The 23,357-nt window shown below is 40.3% G+C and overlaps 1 long non-coding RNA gene across 1 annotated transcript; it reads right to left on the minus strand.

The window, feature by feature from the left end:
* Window positions 1-9,362: 9,362 nt before the first annotated feature.
* Window positions 9,363-21,990, minus strand: LOC142602505 (uncharacterized). Its single transcript, XR_012836248.1, has 3 exons — window positions 21,768-21,990; window positions 20,625-20,721; window positions 9,363-9,432 (listed from the first exon to the last, which is right to left on the minus strand). It is a non-coding gene; the product is annotated as an uncharacterized LOC142602505 (long non-coding RNA).
* Window positions 21,991-23,357: the final 1,367 nt, after the last annotated feature.

The following is a 23,357-nucleotide window of genomic DNA, read 5'->3' on the forward strand; positions in this document are numbered from 1 at the left end:
TATTATTTAACATTACCGGATTGCTGACATTACCTCTGTATGCCAACATGGAAAAAGGTGTCCCAATTCCAAAATAATTATACACCCAAGCACATGGGTATATTCAAGAACCACAAAGCCCTAGAGAGATCCTGGCTTTATATCATCATCTGCAAGATATATCATCTTCAGTAAAAAAAAAAGACGAGAAAAGAATCCCAATAATATCCCATCCATCAATCAGATAATAGACTCGCCCCTCTCCTGCAGACTTTCATTACATCATCTTCTGTCTTCCATATATTTAAATAAAGGTCTCCTCCATTTGAACATTATTGGTAAATTTTTTGCCTAAAGAGTATGTCTGACCTAAAACTGTATTCTTTTCCAACAGATCTAACTTTTTCATAGAACCAAAGCTGTGTGTATATATATATGTCCCCAAACCCACACACGGACACAAACTATGGATTAATGGGGAAGGAGGAGTTTTACCTGTCTGCAGCCCTCCCTTCTCCCCATTTCACCGTCCAGCGCGCAATGAAAGTGCTTTGTGTAATGTAATGCAGCTTCACAGGGCCCTCACTGACTCCACATCCTCCTTAACAGCATAGGGCATTCAGGGAACACTCTTACAATCTCCCCCCCCACTCCCCATGTTTCAGAGTCTGTAGGCTGACATGCATATTAGCACAGAATGATTAATCATTCAAATGTCAGGAAATAGTAAAATGTATAACCATGCATATGCAACATCACCTCTGAATCTACTGCATGCCTATGTATAAAATGCAGAGGTAGTATCACCAATTGAAATACAATAACATGATTACAAACTATGTGTCAGCTAATGCTAAGCAGTCCACTCGGTCTACTTTCCATTAACAGTTCCTATTCTAGTGTTTTAGACAAAAAGAAATTGAAGAAGAAAAAAAGGCATCCTGGAAAAGCTGACTTTAAGTCTTTGAAGCTCTGCAAAGCCACGTGTAAGGTAAACTCCATATAGTTTGGGACAAGATGGCTAGATCATCCTGCCCTATGTGGAAGCCGGGAAGAGGAACTTACTGTTGATCCCCACATCAGCAAATACACAGCTGAGTGAAGGCTGCACTAACAGACACTCAGAAGTTTTTCTACAGATCAGAACACAGTTGTGTGGCAGCACTGTGCAGGAGACTCCAGTCTACACGGGCTGCCTACAAGGTAATCAGAGCCTGTCAAGGTACCCAATACCCTGCGTGACTCGTCCCTGTGCTCCATCCCTACGGTCTGGTTTGGAAATACTTTGTATTCCCTGAATTGCCTCACTGCTTGAGCTACTTGGAGGCACAGAGTTAACAAAACTCAAATATGAGATCATGCAGCTCTGTGTCTTTATGAAGGGAGGGAAGGGGGGGAGAGAGAAGCAGAATGAAGAAAGTGCAGATAATGCTGTTGCCTTACTGCGAGCCCTTCTCAAAGCTATTGATTTTCTGTCGTAGCTTTTTACTGAAATCACAGCATGGCCTTCTGGCTGACTGAGATGCATTTTTGTGTACACATACTCCCTGGTGTCTCTATATTATCACATTATCCTCACATGCCAATTCTCAGCATCTCTGTCACTACTAGAAGCTGACACACAAGTTTCCTTCATAAAAACATAAAGCTGCAACAATTTCCAGTCCAGCTTAAACTAAATCCATTGTTGCTGATTCTTATTCATAGTACCCTATTCCCAGCATCAGAATTCTCCCTCTCCTTGTTTCTCCCTCTTTGAGAGAAAATGGTGTTTGCCCAGAAGCTGTGCTAAAGCTCTAATTAATATGTATTGCACTGAGCAAAAAGCACACCAGCAAACAGGCCTGTTTTAAGCCTATTTTTTTAATCATATTACATTCAAGACATGCTCCCTCTGTTGTGTAGGCCCACACAGTCACTTAGGGCATACTGCCTGCTTCAATTGCTGGCTGTTTCCCAAGTTTTCGCTCCCTTCTGTCTTACTCTATACACATGGAGACAACAAACGAGCTATTTCCACCATCAAGAGGAGCTCCTTGCTGAGTCAAAAGAATGAGGCCTAGTTAGAGAGGAAAATCCTCTCAGACACAGGTGTGCAAGTGACATCATAATTACAGTCAGAATAGATGGTCTGCAAATTGCACAGCATTTGTAATTAACGGTGCTCTATAATGAAGACCACTCTGTGTGTGATTACAACCTAATAATGCTTCATAGCTGCATGAATAAAGCTTTATTTCACTGAGAAAATGTAGATCAAATATTCACAGAAGTAACCTACCCTACAGGGTAAGATCCCTGAGTCACAGATGAAATTGTGGGTTATTTAAATAGCAATCAAATTAAATTTGTTCTTAAACACTTGTTTTCCACAGAAATTTTAGCCAGGCTAATGGTAGCTGCAACAGAGAAATCTTTCTGTTGATTTAAAATCAGTGTAGGGAGCATTGGATTTATATAATAATACAATGGCAATAATAATTTAAAAAAATTCTACTCACGGACAGTAACTTTCAAATCCTGTCAATGTTTTTACCATTTAGCTGGTTTTCAAGTAAAAGAAATCAAGGCATACTAATTTTTCATAGCCCAATCAGATAAATTTACTTAACTGATTCACTCAGAGTGCTATCAAAGTTACCATAGTTTAGCAACAACCAACCTCACGTCCGATGCGTGCAAAACCAAACCATGATGTGCGGTAGGGCTGTGCACTCGCCTCTCTCTGAATACATATATACCAACTTTCTGGTCACCTGACATGCCAGGAGACATATTTCATTTACAAGGAATGAGCTAGATCATCATTAGCCTCCACTTACCCCCTTGGACTTCAATTTTTTCTGCACGTTGCTCCATTTGATGGTTCGATAGAAACCACGTGTCTCAGTCTGCATCAGCTGCTCTCATTCTGCTCCAAAACAGGTGAAAAACAGCAACAGTAAAGTCAGCAGCATTAAGTTGGTCATTTTTACGTAGCACCATGCTATTAAACACACCCTGCACCTTCCAGAAATTTCTAGATCCCATCATAGTTAGTACATCTCCTCATTCACGTACCACCATTTCTCTCCCCTCAAAAGTCAGTGCATCAGTATTGATCAGTTTGGCTCCCAGCTTCGACCAGCTGAGTCCTGCGAGCTTGTGCTGGACGAACAGTCCCTTCAGCTGGGCCCTGGTGACACCAGGTATGGCCGCACCGTATGATGGTGGGTTTCTGTAATTACTTTACAGCAGATTGATGGCTGAATTCTGCTCCGTGCCCAGCTCCAGGCTTTTGGTTTGTACTCTGGTTTCTGTTCTCACATACTGATTTGGAGACTCTATCTTGTTTCCAGCCCAGTCCTGTCCTCTAGTCTGAACCATTCTGGCCTGGATCCCTTGCAAGCAGCTTATCCTGTCCATTCATTCCTATTTATTATCTCAGGCAAGTCCAAGCTTTTCTTTTTTCCGTTAATATTGTGGGTAGCTCTGTCACTTTAGTTAATCTTTTGCAATATGCTTAATAGGAATAAGACAAAAAACGTTCCCTTTACAATAGTCCCTATTTTCCAACAGAAAAATTATATGTCAGGAAATTGAGCCCTGATAATACTAACAACATAATCTTGCAATTAAAGAGATTAATTTACAAGAATCTTGCAGAAGTAATGTGTGCAAAAGATAAATTACAAATAAGCTTTTTTTGTTGCCCAAATTAAGATTGATGTTTGTTCTCACTTCAAACAAATGTGTTTTTTTTTCTGATTCAATGAAATAATTCATAGAAATAAAAGCAGCAAATCTTGCAGTGAGAAGGAAACTGGAACAATTGCTTTAAAATTATAAAACACCTTTACCACCACCAACTCTGAACTTTTAATTTTCTAATCACTGTTAATTTCTTCATAGTATTATACAAAGGCTAGCATCCTGTTTCACATAATCAAAAAAGAAAAATATTTCTCAAAACAACCCTCACCTATTGCTTTACAAAGTCGATTTTGGACTTCAGAGTTTCTCTCAGATCTGTAGTGTCTTGAAGCTATTAACTAACCTCTATTCCTTCGAAAGCATCAGATTTACTGAATATTTTCCATCAGGAATCTTCTCCTCTATCTCCAGTGCTTTGCAGGCTGTTCCCTGTTAAAATTGATAAAGAAAAACCTGAGTATAAGCAAAAATAAGATTGGAAAAGATGACAAATCTTCTATTGCATCTTAGATACCAAAGTGATGTTTCTTTGTTAAATGGCAGCTTGTAGATCAGTAAATGCTGTGTTTAAGGACATGATCATTTACCCTTGTACTCTCTTTTTTTTTTTTAAAAAAAGGAAATCAGTTTCTTTTTCACCCCATGAAAGTACGCTATTGGAACTTCACACTTTCTCTCACAGCATTCCCTGTTCATCAACTCTAGATTAAACCTGACTCTTATTTCTGAAGTGAACAAATGACTGAAGATCAACAACAGTCATGGCAATCAGTCAAATCTATTCCTCACAGAATTCAACTCACTTTGGAAGACTTAAACCTGAAAATACATTTATCAATTTGTTAATTTTCTCTGTGAAATAGTAAAGTCTGAAGAATTTGTACTCCGTGGTAACTTATAAATTGATTTTACAGCATTACGTTTAACAGAACAGCTTTTTTTGCTACATGCTTTCTATTAAAATTGTATCTTTTGCTATGCATTTGTGTTCTGCTTCCTTCAAGAAGAATCCTGTCCTTTCAGCAATACTAGCAAACGTCAGCGATTCCAAGTAATACTCCAGTCATTGTGCAGGCAAATGGTTCCTACTGAACAGGACCATCTAATATGTCCAAGCAGAAAGACCTCTAAATCTCTGAGAGGGGCCTCCTAGACCAAGAAAGGAAAAGAGAGAAATAAAAGGCTGCTAATGCCTCAGAAGCATATGACCGAAAGAGAATCTGAGAGAAAATCCAAACACTAAGGGAAATAACCAAGATGCCTTAAAGTAAGTACCAGAGACGAGTCCTTATTCCTGAAGACAGAAAAGTTCTTCAGTAAGCTCCTCCTCTCCCTAACTCATCTTGGACTCGGTCTTACGGATCTTTCCCAACCTAAATTCTTCTGTGACCTATGGCAAAAATGACAAGAGGCAGAGTTGCAGCAGCCAGTGCAGGTTTTATCCCAGAGTTTATAAGTCACTTTACAGAAAGCATAAAGCTTAAGACTCTGCTGGTGCCGGAGTCACCATGAACGTCAGCTTTTAATACATCCAGGGTTAATAGAATTGAGGAAATTTCAGTGTAACGATGTTAGATATTTGCTCGTTTCCAATTCAAATGTTATTCTGATGAGGTCAGGGCCTAATTGTACAAGGACACTAAGACCTGCAGAATAATGATAAAAACATGCTCTGCTTTCTTACGAAAGAATAACAACGATTAGCATTTGTATCACACTTAGCGTCAAAGTATCCCTGAGGACTTTACAAAGCACATCTCTGGACTCTGCCCCATGAGAGTTACTCAGCAATCCTTGAGGTTAGCAGCACAACTGCATTATGCACCAGCCCTTCATCCTCCTCCAGAGGCAGCTGCTGACAGAGCCGGACAGCACTGGCAGAGCCAAGCCAATCAGGCCGAGCGAGCAGCAAGCAATATCGTCGCATTTATGAAGCAAGCAAATCCAATGGGCTCTGAAAGCTCCTGGGGCTATCTGGCATTCTCCATGCCTCCCGCAGGAGCTCCCTATCCCCCGTCCCTTTGGCAGTACCAGAAAACCCTCGCTGGAGCAACAGAAGTCAGCTAGGTCTACAGAATGCCCCAGCCATAATCAGCTTTGCACAGCTCATTGTGAGAAAAAACAAAACACGGCAGGGATGGAGGAAGGAAAGCTTAGCTTATCTATACTGATTTTGGTGGTGTTCTGACAATTCATGCCAACCTAAATCTTGGCCAAAATAGTTTTAAATGGTAGCACAAAGTTAAAAGGAAAATGTGGTGTCTGGCCACTCTGAGGGATTAGTTTTGTCAGAGCAAAGCCTCCTATTGCTGACTTAATGACTTGGCAAAAGCACTGTAAATAAAGGCAACACTGAATCTGCCAATTCCCAGCTTGTCAAGCTCCTCAACAACCAACAAACCACAAAAGTAATTACAGACAGTTAAAATGCAAAGAGCAGGAGACCATTTTCTAAAAGGCACAATTACTGTGTCCCTAGAGGTGGGGTTTAAGTCTACACCCTGAATTCATTTCCATTCATTTCCATCTGAAATTTGTTTGGCTTTCCCAAGATGTAAGTTTGAGGTGTTTCCAATTTATCGGAGACTTCATCACTAAGGAACTTGCAGTACATATTTCAGTGACATGTTTAAGTCCCTCCTTCCCATGACATTTGGCAATAGCCAGCTTTCTGTGAGGCAAGCTTCTAATCAGCCCAAAATAAAGACCTTGTTTTCAGCATCTTAATTTATGGTTTTCAGTATCAATGGGTTTTGCTTTATCTCAAAAAATTAACTGTTCATTTTCAGGGACATGTTAAGAATTCTATGAATCTGTGGGGTGCAGGGCCTAAAGATGCTCCTACAAACATGTAATCATGTTTCCTGTATAAAAACGTTATGAATTTCACCAAATGTCCAAAACACACAAAAGTGCTTCTATTCCTCAAAACATTCATTGATTTCTGAATAGAAATACAAACACACATTCAGCAGCTACATATACATTGTAACAACAACAGAAGGAAATGAATGAGAGGTTACAGCCCTTTCACATTGCTCACACAGTAGAAAAGGTGTTGAGTTTATGGGAGTGCTCTTGATCTGAAAAGAGAACAAGAAGAGATGATAATCAACAAAAAAATATTGAGATAAAGTAAATAACTATCCTTTTAACTGCTGGCTAGAAAGCCTACAATGGGAAACACTAGCTCCTGTCCGGATTTGCATGCAGCAACATCCGTGTGTCCCGTTCCTCTCTGCCCCAGTGCAAGCCCCGGCTGCAGCCACCCGCTCAGCCACAGCTGCCGTGCTGTACCTGTGCTGCTCCGCACCCTGAAAGCTGCCGGCTGATGGGCATTCGCACCTTTTAACTTTAGGCATTCCCGGTTTGATACCTCACCTGCATATACAGCTACTGAAGAGAAGCAGGTTGCTAAAATGGATTCTCTGTATCACCCTCCAGAAGCCTCATTTTCCTCCAGGGAGCCCAGGTTCTTAGGAACTATTCTAAGAACATCCTTTACTGTTTCACTTTTCTGGCTCTTAGGTAGAATATGTATCATTCTTTCACAGTGGATAATTTATTCCGAGGCATTTTTCAAGTCAGAGGAGCTACTTGCAGCCTCAGCGGAGCTTCCTGGTAAATTTGCCCTATGCAGAACAGCAAACACAAAGAGGACAAAGCTAAGAAGTGTTCAGCTGCAACAGTAAAGCACACTCTGGGGCTACACAAACTCCTCAGCCTCACTTGAACAAAGAGAGCTTAAGTTTAGGGGAGGGAGGGAGTCTTTTCTAAATCTGGGAACGGATGGTTCCTACGTGTACTGTACTTGCCTCTATGATTTTCCCAAGGCCACCAAGGAGCCCAGAAGGATGCCGATTTGGAGAAGTCCAGACCATTTCTGCCATTCATTCACATGACAGTGCAGAACAGAGCAGCAACCACAACAATGTTGTTTTCATCTCTGTACACAGGGAGTGCACACGTAACACACCGGATGCAGATGCTTACATATCTTCTATAGAAATAACAAGGTCATTCTCAGGAATTACACGGAATCACACTGCCAGCGCTACATACCTTCACAGTGAAAACTGCTTTGGGCCCAGGCCACACCACGGCTTATCGCCAAGGTCAGCAATGTTATGACACTTTCCTGTTTCCTACTCCAGTATATAGAAGTAACTGAAGTTTCTATAAGACCTGTCCTTTCCAGACATTCTCAAGACACAATCAGAAATCAAAAAATTCCAGTTGCTGTTTAAGTCCTCAGGGTTAAATCCTGCTAGTGTATAGCTGCATACTTCACTAAAAAGCTCCATTAAAGGTAAGTAGATTTATGTCAGATGAGCATATGACACTGTTTCTTTCTTCCCCTTATGCATCCTTACCACAGACACACCAAGCACCTTTTTGAGAAACCTGTGTTTTGCATAACAGTTATAAAGGACATTACTAAAAAAACAGTCTTCATTATTCACAGAAGCCTATATAAGTTGCTAGGCTAGTCTTTCAGTTATCTGGTGTTATTTTCTGCAAAGAATGTAAAAGTTAATATGACCTTTTACAGCATTTACCCTTAAGATGCCTCCAAACTATGCTGGGATTACAGAATTTGAAATACGCTGAAGCAGATTAAACATTTCCCATTAGAATGACCTGCAAAACACAGGGTATGCCCATGTATTCCCTAGAAATTCTCATTCAGTGAGTTTCAGCCTTTTTCCCTCTCTGCTGATTTGCAGACCCTTAAGCATTTCCCTTTGGATCCCCCAGTGTCAGCATACTGGTAATATCCTTGCCTTTCTTAATTACCTTTCTCAGATCTCTTAGAAGTAGCTAATAGACCTCAAGGGATCCATACAGCATAATCTGAAAATGATGAGTTAATAACATTGTAAGGGCAGACCTTTAAGTGATTGCCCTTCAAAGGAGATACTTTAATAACATTGGATATAGTATATACTAGTTGCCTATTCTTCTATCTCGCATAACAGAAATGACGGCCATCTCCATAATCCACTGAAACCACATTTGTTTAAACTGTCACAAAACTTGCCCAAAGCATGTTGGGGAAGTCAGGGTCAGCAGAATGGTGAATCCCAGCCTCAGTAATTATACAGTATGCAAAATATACTTGATGGTAACATTTATTTTTATATGGCTTCCTCCATGAGGAGCGCTACAAAGTGCTTCATGCAGAGCCAATCATTCATAGTTCAAGCAACCAGGGAAGGCGCTGAATGAAACCTCATTTCAAAAGGAAAGTAATATAGATTTTAGTACTGGAAGTTTTAATGGTAATTCACACTAGAGAGAAATAGCACTTAGAAAAATGTATTAATGAGACTGTCGTTTCAATAGAGACATCAGAGCAATGATTTCTATGGCACTTTTGATCCTGGACTCTGAAGGTGAAATTTTCTGTTCAGGAGCTCATGCACAAGTTTTTATGAGGCTCTCATTAGCCTTAGCTTGAACCTTTCAGTGGCACACGTGCTTTTGCTAGACACTCCAGAGAGGTAAATTTGAGGAGATTAAGTTTATTGAAAAACAACAACAAACTACAAAACCAACTCAACCACTCAGGAGTTTTTTATCTGAACTCTCATTTGATAACTTACAACTGTTCTCAAACTCAAAGGCACAATCATCCGTAAAGTCATGTGAAGTATGTGGCAGACACACACAACTCTGGTTTGTAAAATCAAGTCTAGGTAAAGGATTTGGCCAGCAGGCAGAATCCAGGGTAGCCATCTACAGTGTTGGGACACTGACCTGTGGGAAAATAAAAAAAAAAAAATAATAAAAAAAAGAATTCAAGACCATTTCTTAAGAGAAGAGAAACAGATTTTCAGGTGTTAATCCTCAACACCAGGTGCCCAATTCACAAGGTAACGGCTTGATTGTGACTTTAGCACCTGAGCAAGCAGGAAAAGCAGTATTTGTGTTCTTTTAAGTCTTAGTCCTGCTTGTGGGAGCTGAAATCTTTGAAAAACTTTGTCCTTGCTGATTTAAGAAATAAGCTGTGTAATGTTGGCTATAATCTGCAGCTGAAGTATGTTTACATTTTACACAGAACAAACTCAAATGTCATCCATGCTTCAAAGGGTTTTCAAGAAGGTATTTAAAGATTTCTGTGAACAATTTGCAAAGTGAAAAATTCCAAACCTGTTTCAAAAGTTGACTCAGGCACCAGCTCTATCTCTACATTAAGTTTTCATACCTCCATACACAGAGATAGAGAGCAGATGGCCAGTGCAGGCAGACAGTTTTTAGTAGGCACGTCTCAGTCTCTCAGTTATAGGGTTATCTGAGCAGCATGTGCCATTCCCTGTTTTACAGAAGCATCCTGAGCCCAAAGATCAGGACTGCTTAACTATTTCACATAAAAGATGAGGAAGAAACACAGACAATATACGAGTTCATTGAATGATGCTGTTAGTTGGCAAGAGTCATCTGTCGACCTGCCACTGGGATGCCTGCTGAACAGTAACACAAAAAGTGCACATCAGCTGCTGGATCTAAATGACAGGAGGAGGAGGTTTGGATTCAGTTCTCCATGGAATAAACCCGAAGTATTTAAACTTTCAATCCATACTTTCAAACCGCTCACTGGCCCCTTCCCCTCACAGCAGAGACTGTGTGGCAGCACTCATGTAGTTTGTGATATGTTTCATCACCAAAAGGCTACTACCACCAAGAGCTCTCCCTCTTTAAACCAGCACAGTGGTTTCCCTCTTCGCCTAGAGTTAGGCAGTTACTTTAGCTAAAGCTGCATTAGCACAGACAGTGAGAGTAAGAGATGAAGTGGAAGCACTTTCATAGTAACTTTCAGCATTCGCATCTGTGATATTGCACCAGGGGTAGTTGAACAGGGGAATAATTTCAGAAAGCTGCCAATCTAGGCAAGGCGATAATGAAGGGACACTCACTGTGGAGGTTTCATTATGCAAGAAGTTTATCATGACTTGGCCATCACTGTCATGGTGACAGACAGGAACACAAAGGACCTCAGCTGTAATCTGTTTTCCCTTGCCCTGAAGAATACCAGGCAGAGTAAATAAATATGAACCGTCCTCTGCTCAGGGGTAGCTGCCATCTACCATGGGTTCATAGCAATAATGTTCCAAAGACATTCATGATTGTTATACTTGCCCTTTTCTTCCTGTCCATCAACCTGCATTTCTGTTAAGCTTAAAAAATAAGGAAGGTGGAAAAGGGATAGTAAAAGAAGGGAAGGAGAAATTTTGAGCTTGAAGGCTGAGCCATTTTCCCCCCAAATGACAGTCTCCATTCAGAATACTGAATGTCTCTGAACATGACACACAAGCAGCATCTACATGCCATTTTGTGGGTGGCACAGAAAAATATGTCAAAAATTTCAGCTCCATAAAAAGAGATTGATATTTAAGAAAAAGAGAGGAAAAGAAAAAAAAAAAAGAAGGTTCATCAGAGGAGTACTTCCCAGCAGGAAGGCAACTAGAAGATCTTTAAGGTCCTTTCCAACCCAAACCATTCTAAGGGAAGTACTTCCAATGGAGTCTCTGGCTGTTTGCATACCTGCAAAAGATCTGTTTTCACAGTCCTGTGAAAACCTGAACACATTTGCTCTGTGCTGCACATCATGTTAGAGAGCTTCTATGGCTAAAAATAACACTTTTGCCTTTCCAATTTTTCAATTGGCTGAATTCTAACTTCCCAAGCATCACTTCCCTTTGCAAGTTTAACTTGGTATAATGCAGGTGGAAATAGTGCAGAATGCTTCAAGCTGCCTAGCTCCAAAGGAACAGAAAGAACTTAATCTTGGAGGTGGGAAAGGAGAGGAAAAAGAAATGCTTTGTTGTAACACATCCCTCCTTGTTCAAAAGAATGTGTGACAGCTCAAAGTTTTGACAACACAGCAGCATTTATATCCACTTGTGATGAGAGTTCCCATTAGCTCAAACCTGGCATTATGCCTGGCTGATAATTCATTACTTATAATAATGTAGAAGCACTTTTTAAATCATAGCATTTCCTCTTTAATGTTATCTTTCCCCTCTACCCTGAACATGCCAACTAGCTTACATGCTTAAGTGGAGATGTGCACACTACTCAGTTGCAGGGCTGCGTCCCCGAGCTGGAAAAAGACACAGCCTGTTTATTCCAAATAGGGACCTGAGATGGATGCTCTAAATCGTACTCTGAAGCAGCCTCTCTCCTCATCCACTACAGAGATAGCCAAGATACATAAAATGAATAATGAAGGAACAAAAGCATAAAGCAGGGCTTCATTCAAGAATTAATGTGCTTATTTTACCTCAACAAGCTCAATCTTCCCTATTTACAGCCTGAATTATCTCCTTTAACACTAAAACAATAGAAGGAGAACACTGTCACTGCTTTCTTCATGGTAAGCAGACAGGTGCATGCTGCTTGTTGGAGGAAAGAATGAGTCTCCTAATAGGATAATATAGTCTGGATTATATTAGTTATGGAAAAATTGAGACAAGAAAGCCCCAAGGGCATAATTATCAGGAGACACAGGGCTGATTACTACAAAGTGCTGAGCATCTGCAGTTCCAAACGAAGTCATTGGTGTTACATGTGCTTTATAATATGACCCCTACTGTCCTTTCAAAAGTAATGAACAAAAGGTAGATTTTCCTACAGCTACACATCAGACCAAGTTTCCTTCACTATTTTTTTAAATATGCATTATAAAAATATGCAATTGATAATTCTAGCCATTTAAACCTCTATGAGTGCACAGAGCAGCAGCAGCACAATTATTTATAATCCATATATAGAATGCAGAAATTGTATAGCACTCCATGAACATGCACTACTGCATATTCATACAAAGCAACAGTCTCATGGAGACATTTTTTGAAAGAAGATCAATTCTCTTGACCAACGTAATGGAAAGAAAATTAGAGCTAATGAAAAGATCAGTCAAACGAAACTCAAACTTCCAAGTATTTCTCAAATTAGAGATCAGAGGAAAAGCACTTTCATGCTGCTGGTATTTCCCAGTGTGTCTAAGGGACCAGAACACTCTGTACAATTTAGCAGGATGAGGGCTATATTCTGATAGTGGCATATGCTCGCCCCTTTGGGGTAAACGAAGCATCATGCAGTACTAGCTAAGCCTACCAGTGTCCTTGGAAGCCTGTACTATTATCCTATAGTGAAAATAAAATTACTGCAGTATAAAGGAACAACATAAAAACTTGGAGATAGAGAGCATTCTTGAAAAAACCTTTGTACCTGTGCCAAGGGAAGCTCTCTGCTGGTATCATCCCAGACAGGAGCCCAGAACACACAGGATGAAGGGCAAAAGGCGGAAGTTGTAGCAAAAAGTCCATCAATGATACTTTAAGTGACTCAAACTGTGAGCCAAGAAATGAATAAATTATAAGATCATCAAAGACTGCACTCATATAGGTGACAGGTTGCTAAATTAATACTTATTTTATGTTGGGGGAGCTCATTACCTACAGAAATGTTTATGTGCTCTCTAGCAAGAAAATGCACTTTCTTTTTTTAAATTACTGTTATTGCCATTGCTACTGACGGGGAAAAACACAGAACTGCGCAAAACTGCCAAAATCACAACATAACACTTCAATGTGTCCATCAGCTAATGCTAATCTATAATTGAACACTAATGTAGGTACTCATGAAATCCATTAATCTATATAGATTGTTCCTTCAGGATCAGTGCTTCAGGTTACTTTACATAAGGAAAGGCATTCAAGGTCTAGGACACTGTTAAAAATCCCATAGATCAAAAAAATTGTCAGAAATACTTACTAGGTATTTCAAAAAACACATCTGACAACTAGGATGCTTCATAACTTCAAAAGGAATACACTCGTTGAAGATGTCCACCATAAAAAATGCCTACAAAGACCAAAAAGGACTTGACTGATTTTCACAATCAGTCAAAGTTTGTTCAAAACTATGATCCTAAGTTTAACTCTTGCCATTTCTTTTCTTTATGCAGATGGCCCTTCTGTTTGACTGTGAAACAAATTTGGCAAGGAAGGCAAATATATTGATATTTAAGATTAATAAAACATATTATATATGTTTTAACAGGTTTTAATGTTATTTGCTAAATTGGCTTTACTTACCAAAATGAAGTTGTAGGGTAATTAAATTGAGACAAAACCAAGAAAATCACAATTGAAACAAAAAAAAAGGAAATTTTTATCTCCACTAGAGGCATTACTTTTACTTCCTCTGAGTCAAAATGCTTTGCTGTGAAGACCTACAACTCCCATCTGCTCTTCAAACAAAACTCCTGGCGTTCCCTGATGATAAGCAAAATGTCAGAACAGGTTCAGTGGTATGCCCAAATGACAAGCAGAGGGGAATAGGGCACCATTGGTACAAGATGGGACAGGTGGAAATGCAACACAGTAGTAGTCTTCATATTTATTGAAAAACACATTTCTTTTCAATACTACACTGTAAGTCAATTGTTATCTTTCCCAAAGATTCCTAATTTCACAAGTACTAGTTTCCTCCACTGGCCCCAGGTGTTCATATAGATATTCACACATACAGTACTCTGATTTGCACTTCTCTATTTTGTAAGAAGATGGAGATAAAGAGTCTTTTGAAACTGTGGTGGGTTGACCCTGGCTGGGGGCCAGGTGCCCACCAGAGCCGCTCTATCACTCGCCTCCTCAGCAAGGCAGTGAGGGGAGAAAGGAAGATGGAAAAAAACCAACCCCAAACTCGTGGGTCGAGATAAAGGCAGTTTAATGTAGCTAAAGCAAAAAGCCGCATGCGGAAGCAAAGCAAAAAGCAAAGATTATTCTCTACTTCCCATCAGCAGGCGATGTCCAGCCACTGCCTGGGAAGCAGGGCTTCAGTAAGCATGCCCCTGACTCTGGAAGACAAACACTGTAAAAAAAAAAACAACAAATGCCCCCGCCCTGTTCCTCCCCCTATTCTCAGTTTCTTATTGCTGAGCAGATGTCATATGGTTTGGAATATCCCTTTGGTCAGTTGGGGTCAGCTGTCCTAGCTGTGTCCCCTCCCAAGATCTTGCCCCCCCCAGCCTGCTGCTGGGGAAAAAGAAACATTGGAAAGACAGCCTTGATGTGTGCTGGCACTACTCAGTAGTAGCCAAAACACTGGTGTGTTATCAACAGTTTGCTAGCTACCAATACGCAGCACAGCACCATGAGGGCTGCTGCAGGGAGAATTAACTCCATCTCAGCCAGACCCCATACAGAAATCTTTTCACTGCCAGAAGAGACTGACCGATGAGAGAATGAGCTTAGCAACATACCAGAGGAAAAAAAAAAACTTGTTTGAGGACACAGAGAATCATGTGCATGTGTGGCAGCAATCCAACAGAGATTTTTGCTAATTTAATGGCAACATACAGATTTATTGCTGTGCAGCTGAGAACAGAAAGTTCTCCAGTCTGTGTACACACATGGTAGTTGAGAAGAGTCTTTCCTACTATGTCAGTCAGTGCTCACTGTGAATTGTGGGTTGCTTGTTATGATGGATGGTTGAGGCTCACGAAGATAAACACTCTGGATATCCAACCAAACACTCCGGGTGGCCAATCCTACCTGGAGATTACCTAAACAACTATCTCAAGTAATATGTCTACTGTCATTGAAAAGAACTAGAGCAACGGATCTGCTGCTGCTTCTCTTGGACTAAGACTTCAAGGAAACTTCATGAAAACAGTTTTACAGTTTCTTTTTTTCCAAGTAAAAGGATGATATCAAATCACTCCCTGCCTCACACATCTGCTGAGAACTTGGGGATGAGGACTGATAAGCAGAGTGCATTTTCCTTATTAGCAGAAATAGAAAATAAGGCTAGATGCCTTAAAAGGGAGCCAAGTTTAGAATGCCTTGACTACAGGCTCCATGAGAGCACTCAGAATTAGCACTTTGAGCTAAAGAAAACTGAAATTATTAGTACAATCTGAAAAATAAAACTGATGTGCATTAGCCTAAAAAAATTAAAATACCATACAGTCTGTAGGACAAGGCTAAAGTATATCAGCAAATCTCTTGCCTTCTTTACAACTCTTAAGTGTTTTAAGATTTTAAAAACTGCTTATCCCCTACTTTATCTGAAGGGGACACATGATTTCATGAGACCTATGCATATTCCTGTATATGTCTAACTAGTAGGAGATCTCTAGAAAATAGGAATGCTATGTGCATGTGTTCCTTGTTCCTCTTCTGCTTCACAGTATTTTCAATAACAGACTATATCTGAATTTCATTTCCTACTTCCACTGGTCTCCTTGGTACTCAGAGAGCCAAAGTCACCACTGACATCTTGGCAGAGGCCAAGCTTTAAGGTGGAATAATTAATCAGTAATGCAACCCATTAGAATTGCAGATAAACTGCTTAAGTGCTGGATACATTTATCCAAGTTGTATACAAGAACTTCTTGTCATTGATTTATCCTTTGCCAGCCAGTTAAGCCCTCTGGAACAAAACACAACTTTCAAAAAGCTTCTATCATTCCATTCACCAATGCAACACTCACGAGTGAGAGTAAATGCTACTTCTAAGGCATTCTTCCTTATCCTGAAAGGCAAAGGAATATGGATTATCAGCATGGAGAATTTTTACTATTTACTTTTATTTCATTTCTTGACTTCACAAAATCATTAATTAATTGAATTTTTAAAGCCAAAACCACTGATGAAAGGGTATCACCCTTTACTGTACTATAAAGTGCTGCCTGCCGCCCTCCAAAGGCACTGTTCCAAATTAGAAGATGATTAGACTCTCTAAGGTGACCTTGTGAAATAGCAGTAATGTGTTTACTTTCTCTGCCTTCCAAATCAACCTTGCTCAATTTAGAAGTAAAGAAAAGATGGTTTTCCTAATTGCCAGCCCTGAAAACTCAAACAGTTTTCAGAGACTCCAACTGAGTCTTTCAGACTTGTGCATCAGCAACAACAATAAAGATGGGGAAACAGTTAATGATTCTCAATGAAGATAGCCAATAATTAATGATTCTGGGAGCTACCTGCAAGCAGAATAGACGCCAGCTCCCTCATCCATAGCTGTGCTGAATCTGTAAGGCTGACAAATAAAAAACAGTGAAAGTTTATTTTTGTCACCAAAACAATCAGGCATAATTCACAACACACAGATACTTCAGAGCTGCTCTGCAAGAAAGTGACTTATCTGCAGCTTAATTTCATACAATAAGCCAAAGGTTTTCTCTGCCTTTTTCCTGAAAGGGCACCCATTATAGGGGATATATGTTAGCATGGGCAGCAACTCAAGAAATCCTCCCTGGGATCCTGAGGGAGCTGAAGGAACTAGGGTTATTTAGCTTGCAGAAAAGGAGGCTGAGGGGAGACCTGATCGCTCCCTACAACTACCTGCAAGGAGGCTGTAGCCAGGTGGGTGTTGGTCTCTTCTCCCAAGTAACAAGCAATAGGACAAGAGGAAATGGCCTCGAGTTGTGCTAAGGGGAGGTTTAGATTGGATATTAGGAAAAATTTCTTCACCAAAAGGGTTGTCAAGCATTGGAACAGGCTGCCCAGGGAAGTGGTTGAGTCACCATCCCTGGAGGTGTTTAAAAGATGCATAGATGTGGTGCTCAGGGATGTGGGTTAGCGGTGGACTTGGCAGTGCTAGGTTAACGGTTGGACTTGATCTTAAAGGTCTCCTCCAGCCTAAAGTATTGTACAATTCTATAACGTGAGGCCAATTGATTTTATTTTAATGGAGTTCAACATGACCCCTAACAGTTGGCTTCAGTCACGGCCAATGCAATTTGCTCCCTGTACTTGGGAAAATCTTACATCCCCCTCCAGTTAGTGCTGGATACATTTATGCTGGATACATTATGCAGGTTAGTCAAAAGACTAACCTGCATTTGCAGCAGGCTCACAAAAGATACCAAGAATCAGCATTCTTCCACCTGAGAAAACAGAGCTAGAGGAACATGGCACTGAGTCACTAGTTAATCCCCTACTGAGACAGGAGCAGAAGTAGTAGTAATCAAACCTGCTTTTCTACCATTGAGACTTTGGCCATCACAAAACTGGTCCTAAAAGAACTTTGGTGAAACTGCAAAGTTGAAAGCGCAGCATTGATTGGACTGCACTCGCAAATGCTGCCAGCAATCTCTGGTGTCTCAGCACTCGCTGGACAACGGTAGCTGCCATTGTCCAGAATAAAACACCTCTAAATTACAGCCATTTTCTATATACACATCAAAAGTCACAGGAATATCTTTTGCTCCACAGCACTTACCTACCTTTGTCCCATGCTGCTCCTAACAGCAGGAAACAAGCGTCCCTTCATCATTTAGAGATAGCCATTGGAAATGGGTTGCTAAATGGAAATTAAAACCATAGTAGCCATTAAGCTGGGAAAAATACATTAAAAGGTAAGTATGACAATGCTTATTCCACCTTTTTCTACACAACACGCATTTATGTTCTCCCAGCCAGGTCCATGTTTCTTGCTCATGCACATACTCTTCCACATTCAAATAAGCCCCCAGCCCAGTTCCAAACTGGTGCTTGCATCAGTGGGCTGTGGCTTATTTTGAGACTGCTCTTCTCTAACCCAGCCTACTTGAGAGGGAATACACTCTACATTTCCATGTGCTGCATAGGTGGAAAAAAAAACCATTTCCAACAAAAGAAATCTACTCTTTTGCTTTTGTTGACAATATCTGAAATGAAAGGTCACATGGAATGCACCATGTGGAGCAAAATAAGGTATGTCAGCTTTGTTCTTTTGATTTTAGTAACTAGAACAAAATTCACACACACCCCTTTTTTTTAAAGTTAATTTAACTAACAATCTGTTCAATTTTAGAGAAGACTGCCAAAATGAACTATTATAACACCACTGATTACTTTCACATGGCATCCTCTTAAGCCCAGGTATAAGTCGGAAGCAAACCTGGACATTCATTTTCTCTTTGTTTTCAAGCAAGCAGGCCTATCTGCCTAACTTTATTCACCACCCTTGGGAGGTATTCCTGCTTGCCTCAGTTTTAGGATGCCAAAAGATATGCTCTGTGAAGATTTCTGTGCAGATAAAGGAAAGAAAGAAGTTTTCCTGAAGGGTAGTTCAGAGCAGAACCTGTAACTAGGCTCTCAGCTGATAAAGCTCTTTCCACCCTCACTGAGTAATCAGGGAGAGCAGAAAGGCTAAATTCTTAAGTTATGTCCCTTAAATTAGGCAGTTTCAGCATCTTCTTATGGCTGAAATAGAACATTTGGGGTTTTGAAGCTTTTCCTGATTTTTTTATCCTTGAATTCAATCAAAACCAATCTATTTGCATAAAAAACCCATTTGAAAATAACTAGCTAGAAGTGCCAAACTGTCATCCTTGGAGGTGAAGCATTTTTTATGAGCAGCACAGAGTGCTCATGAGTAGAGGCAATGAAAAACTATCAGCAGCAATGGAAAACTATCAGCATAGTCACAGTTTCACTACACTTCATACATGTCTGGCATGTAAAGACGACCACCTAAAGTGATGGGAGGGAAGGATTAATTTCAATACTCTCTGAAATTGTACCATCTGTTAAAATGGTAAGATGGGGTAAATATGTATTGGCATAGACTGTCCTTTATTAGGAACTGGGAAAAGAAAATTAGTTTATTAATTTCCCATAGAATTTTAACTGGCAATTAGCTTCATAGAAACCACAAGGTATGTAATGCAACTTCTGACTATTACCACCTAAAATGTATCAGAAAACCAGGGAACTTAAGGTAGAAATTTTTTGTAACTCATGGTTGGTTTTTGGATGGTCAGAGTGAAGAATAAATGCAGTAATTTAATGGGAAAATATAACAGCCATTAGGTACTTAACAATAGCTCACGTGCAGTTTCAGACTTGAGAATATCCTCATCCAGCAAAGCAGTTAAATATATTCTTAAGTAATCCCTCTGGAACCTACTACATCTAAAAAGTAAGCAGTAACCGTGAAGCAAAACGTTACTCCTCATTCTGAAAGAATATTTCTAGAAGTGGATGTCCTAAATGAGGCAAAGGAAGAATTTCATTGGGAATTTCTCACTGTTGAAATTATTTGCCTAATCTTTGAACTATTAGTTTAAGTGAAGTGCATGTGTATGTATCTGTGGGAAAGAGGAAGAAAAATGCCTCACTTTCATCCTGGAACCCATTTGCTTACATGTTGAAAATCTCAGAGTTTCTGGAAAGTGAAGCATGGATTACAAGAAACCTCTGAATGACAACAAAACTAGTGGTATTTTGCAATTATCTTTCTCGAGTACTTTCCTAATTCTCATTCTAGGTCATATTAAAGTCCACCCACCGACGCCCTTGGCTTTTTCTCGTACATCAATTCCTCTGAGAAATGGTTGGTTTGTTGCACATTATCCTGTTTGGCTATGGTTTGGTACCAGCACTGCCTTTTCTCATAGCACAGCCAAGATAAACACCAAGCACCTCTTTTGCTTTTCTGTGATAGAATTGCTGGATGAAGAACTGGAGACATAGCGTGTGGACAGCTTATTTAAATAATGGATGAGGGAAGATCCTCATGATGGATGAGGCGCTCTGTGGACTAGCTTCCCTAATAACTCACTAAACCCAAACAGCTCATGATTTTTTTTCGCTCACACAGCTCAGAAAACCATGCATAATTGTCTTTCAGTTGCTTTGAGAATGAACCACTGGAGGGTTGATAGAGGGTGGTAAACTGACATTTCTCTCAAAGGAGTTTTCTGATAATAGCAAGTGTAGAGAATACCCAGGATTACAGAAAAGTTTCTAGTCTGGGTGATATGAGATGATTACAGTCAGCATTTTTTATGCACTGGATAGATCATTCACCCAGGCAGTAAGGCTTGGTGATAACTGAGAGAATCAAAGATCATTCTTTTGGCTGCTGATTAGACAGACGTGAGGTCAGGCCTGTAGCACAATGTCCACTTTGACGGCATAGTAACAGCATTTATGTCCTTGCAAAACACATACCTTCTGCTCTGCATCACAAGACTGGTGCACCTGGGCAGCCAGTATTTCTGTCTGTAACCCAGTGACAGCAGTGAACAGGGTCAGCACCACCAGCAGTCTGAAACAAAGGACAACTTTGTCATTAATTCAGAGATTATATATATCATAGAAAACAGTATCAGACTTGTGTAGATTCTAATGAGTCATAAATCAGGTCCAGAGTGTCACAGTCAGATGCTACCGTGGTAGCTTGATCTTGCAGGTAGGCATAGCAAGTTCACAACCCTTGCTGCCTTCCTTATCTGTCCAGGCAACTGGAAACTCTCCTTTGAAAGAAAAGTGACAACTCTCTGATAACTAGCTTAGGATTTTGAGTTACTAGGAATCACACATGCTGCTAACAAAAAAATACACAGGGCAACCACCTTAAAGACAAGGGAGCTTAGAGTTAAAGTTCCTCACATGTGCTAGACCTGTTGTTCCAGTCCTGCTACAGCAACACACATCTTGGGGGCTTTCCCCTCCTCCCTCTTTTATCATATTTTAAAAGGTACTGAGTCTGTTAATTAGTGTTGAAGAAACCATGCAAACTAGCTGAAAGCAGCTTTTCTGCCACTGATCACTGACAAGCTATTAGGCCTGACATTTCCTTCAGCACAGTATTCCTTTGATTAATGCAGCTGCACAATTATTTTTTTCAAAATTTGTATAATACTCTCCCATGACAGGAATTGATTTTTAAATATAAGACAAAGATTAAGAAGAGGTGGACTTTCAGTATGGGAAATAAGGTATAATGAGGTTCACAGTCACAGTCAGGGAGGCTGTTATACCGGTTGTGAATCTTGGAGAGTTTATTACCAAGGTAATAGCAAGGATCCCCTAAAATGCAGAGAGGGGTGAGCAGCACTTTCCTGTGATGGGAGGCTGTTGTTAAAATACTCAGAGGACAGGAGAAACATTTCACTCATGGCAGACCACGTGCAGCAATTCTCATCAACTGAACTATGAGAAGATAGTAACTGGTATGGCAGATCCCTTGAGGGAACTAAGACCTAATGCATCCTTACTGCCTCTCCCTTCCTGTCCACTGCCATGTTTCTTTTCTCCCATCTTTTTCTCTCCCACCCCTACCAAATCCTAGTGTCCAAATACAATACCTACCAAATGCTGGAAGATCAGAGATCCGTCTTTTTCTGATAGTTAAATCAGGTCTTCAAAAATAACCACAGCTCGCTCTAAACCAAATTTCACATCAACCCTTTGGACACTGCCCTGTATTCACATCCCATTTTGTCCTGCTGTTGCCTTCCACTGGCAAAGTGGGAGGATAACTGCCCTAGCCACTGCAGCCACGCTACAGCTCACAACACCGTCAGGATTCTGGCTCCTTTCTCTCTCTGCTGAAGTTATTTTCTTTTTCTTTTGTCTGTCTGACTTGGACTCAGCATAAAAAGGTGTACAAAGGCTGCCTTCTTGACTGATCCCTTGAACAATCTCCCAGCTCTCTTATGTGAGACTACCAACACTTCTTCAAAGGACTTGCTCAAAAATAAAGCTCTTCTTCAGAGTTTCAACCTGAATTATTGAAAATAAGTTGCTATTTTTTATTTATCTTGTTCTCTGCTGAGTCAAGCTGCCTCCAGCTGTCTATCCCAAAGCTCAGCGTATGCTCCAGCCTTCTTTGAACAAAACAGATTTTCTTGTCTTAGTGCTTATATACATGGAATGTAACAGGAACTTCATTGTTATTCTGCACTTTGTGTTTTCAAGTCTGAATAGATTTGCCAAATGAAATACTCAACCAGAGGAGTTTGGTCTTTCAGCTTTTCTTTGGCGAGAAGCCACCACCCTCTCTCCATGTAAACATGATCCCTTGTCTAAAATCATCAACTGGAGGAGAAGTTGAACTGAAAAATGGGACATTTGGTTGTTGTTGTTGTTTCAAAAGTTTCCATGGGTCATGGTAAAACCAAAATCCTCTCATGACTCTGCTTGGGGTTCTTGAGGAAATATACCATACATGACCTTACAGTATGGTTATGTCCATCTATCCTTCTGCTCTCAGTCCTTCCTTTCCTCAAAGTGTATTCGTAATCCATTAGCTAGTTTGAAATATAAGCAGCTCCAAAAAGTTGCATGAAAAAGGCACTCACATAGAAGAGAGTCTTCTTAGCTGTAAAGTCTTAGGCCCCAATAAATTTTGTTCTTCCTTACATACTAAAGATATGCAAGCTATAAAATCCACTTACTCCTTAACACACAGAAAATCCAATCCACACCAAGGATTAACTGTGGGAAGCATTTTTAGAAGACTAGGCTTCACTAGACCCACTGTTCATTGAGCTATCTGTCTGAGAAAGACCATACCATGTCTGACAGGTGGGTATGTTTAGCAATGTTCTATGATTGGTGACAGGGATATTCTCTTGAGAGAGCCAGCTTCAAATTCCTTTTCACCTCAGTGCTAAAAGTGAAACCTAGATCTTCCCTGTCCACACTGGGTACCCTTGCCAGCAGGCTTCTAGCTACTCTTGTGCTACAGCGTCTGTCATTTTCATATGCTTCTGGAGCTGTGTAATTTCCTGGACACTAATGAATTTCCATGAAAGGTTTCGGTTTCAGTGAATCAGCTTTTTCTAATGAAAAATGACACTGACAGAAATTTCTCTGCCAGCTCTCACATTGGGTAACCTTCAGCAACTCAATTCACCTCTTCATTTCTCCATCTCAAAATAGGGTAATAATACTGAC

The sequence above is a fragment of the Balearica regulorum genome, chromosome 7 (genome assembly GCF_011004875.1).
Source record: "Balearica regulorum gibbericeps isolate bBalReg1 chromosome 7, bBalReg1.pri, whole genome shotgun sequence".
NCBI lineage: Eukaryota > Metazoa > Chordata > Aves > Gruiformes > Gruidae > Balearica > Balearica regulorum.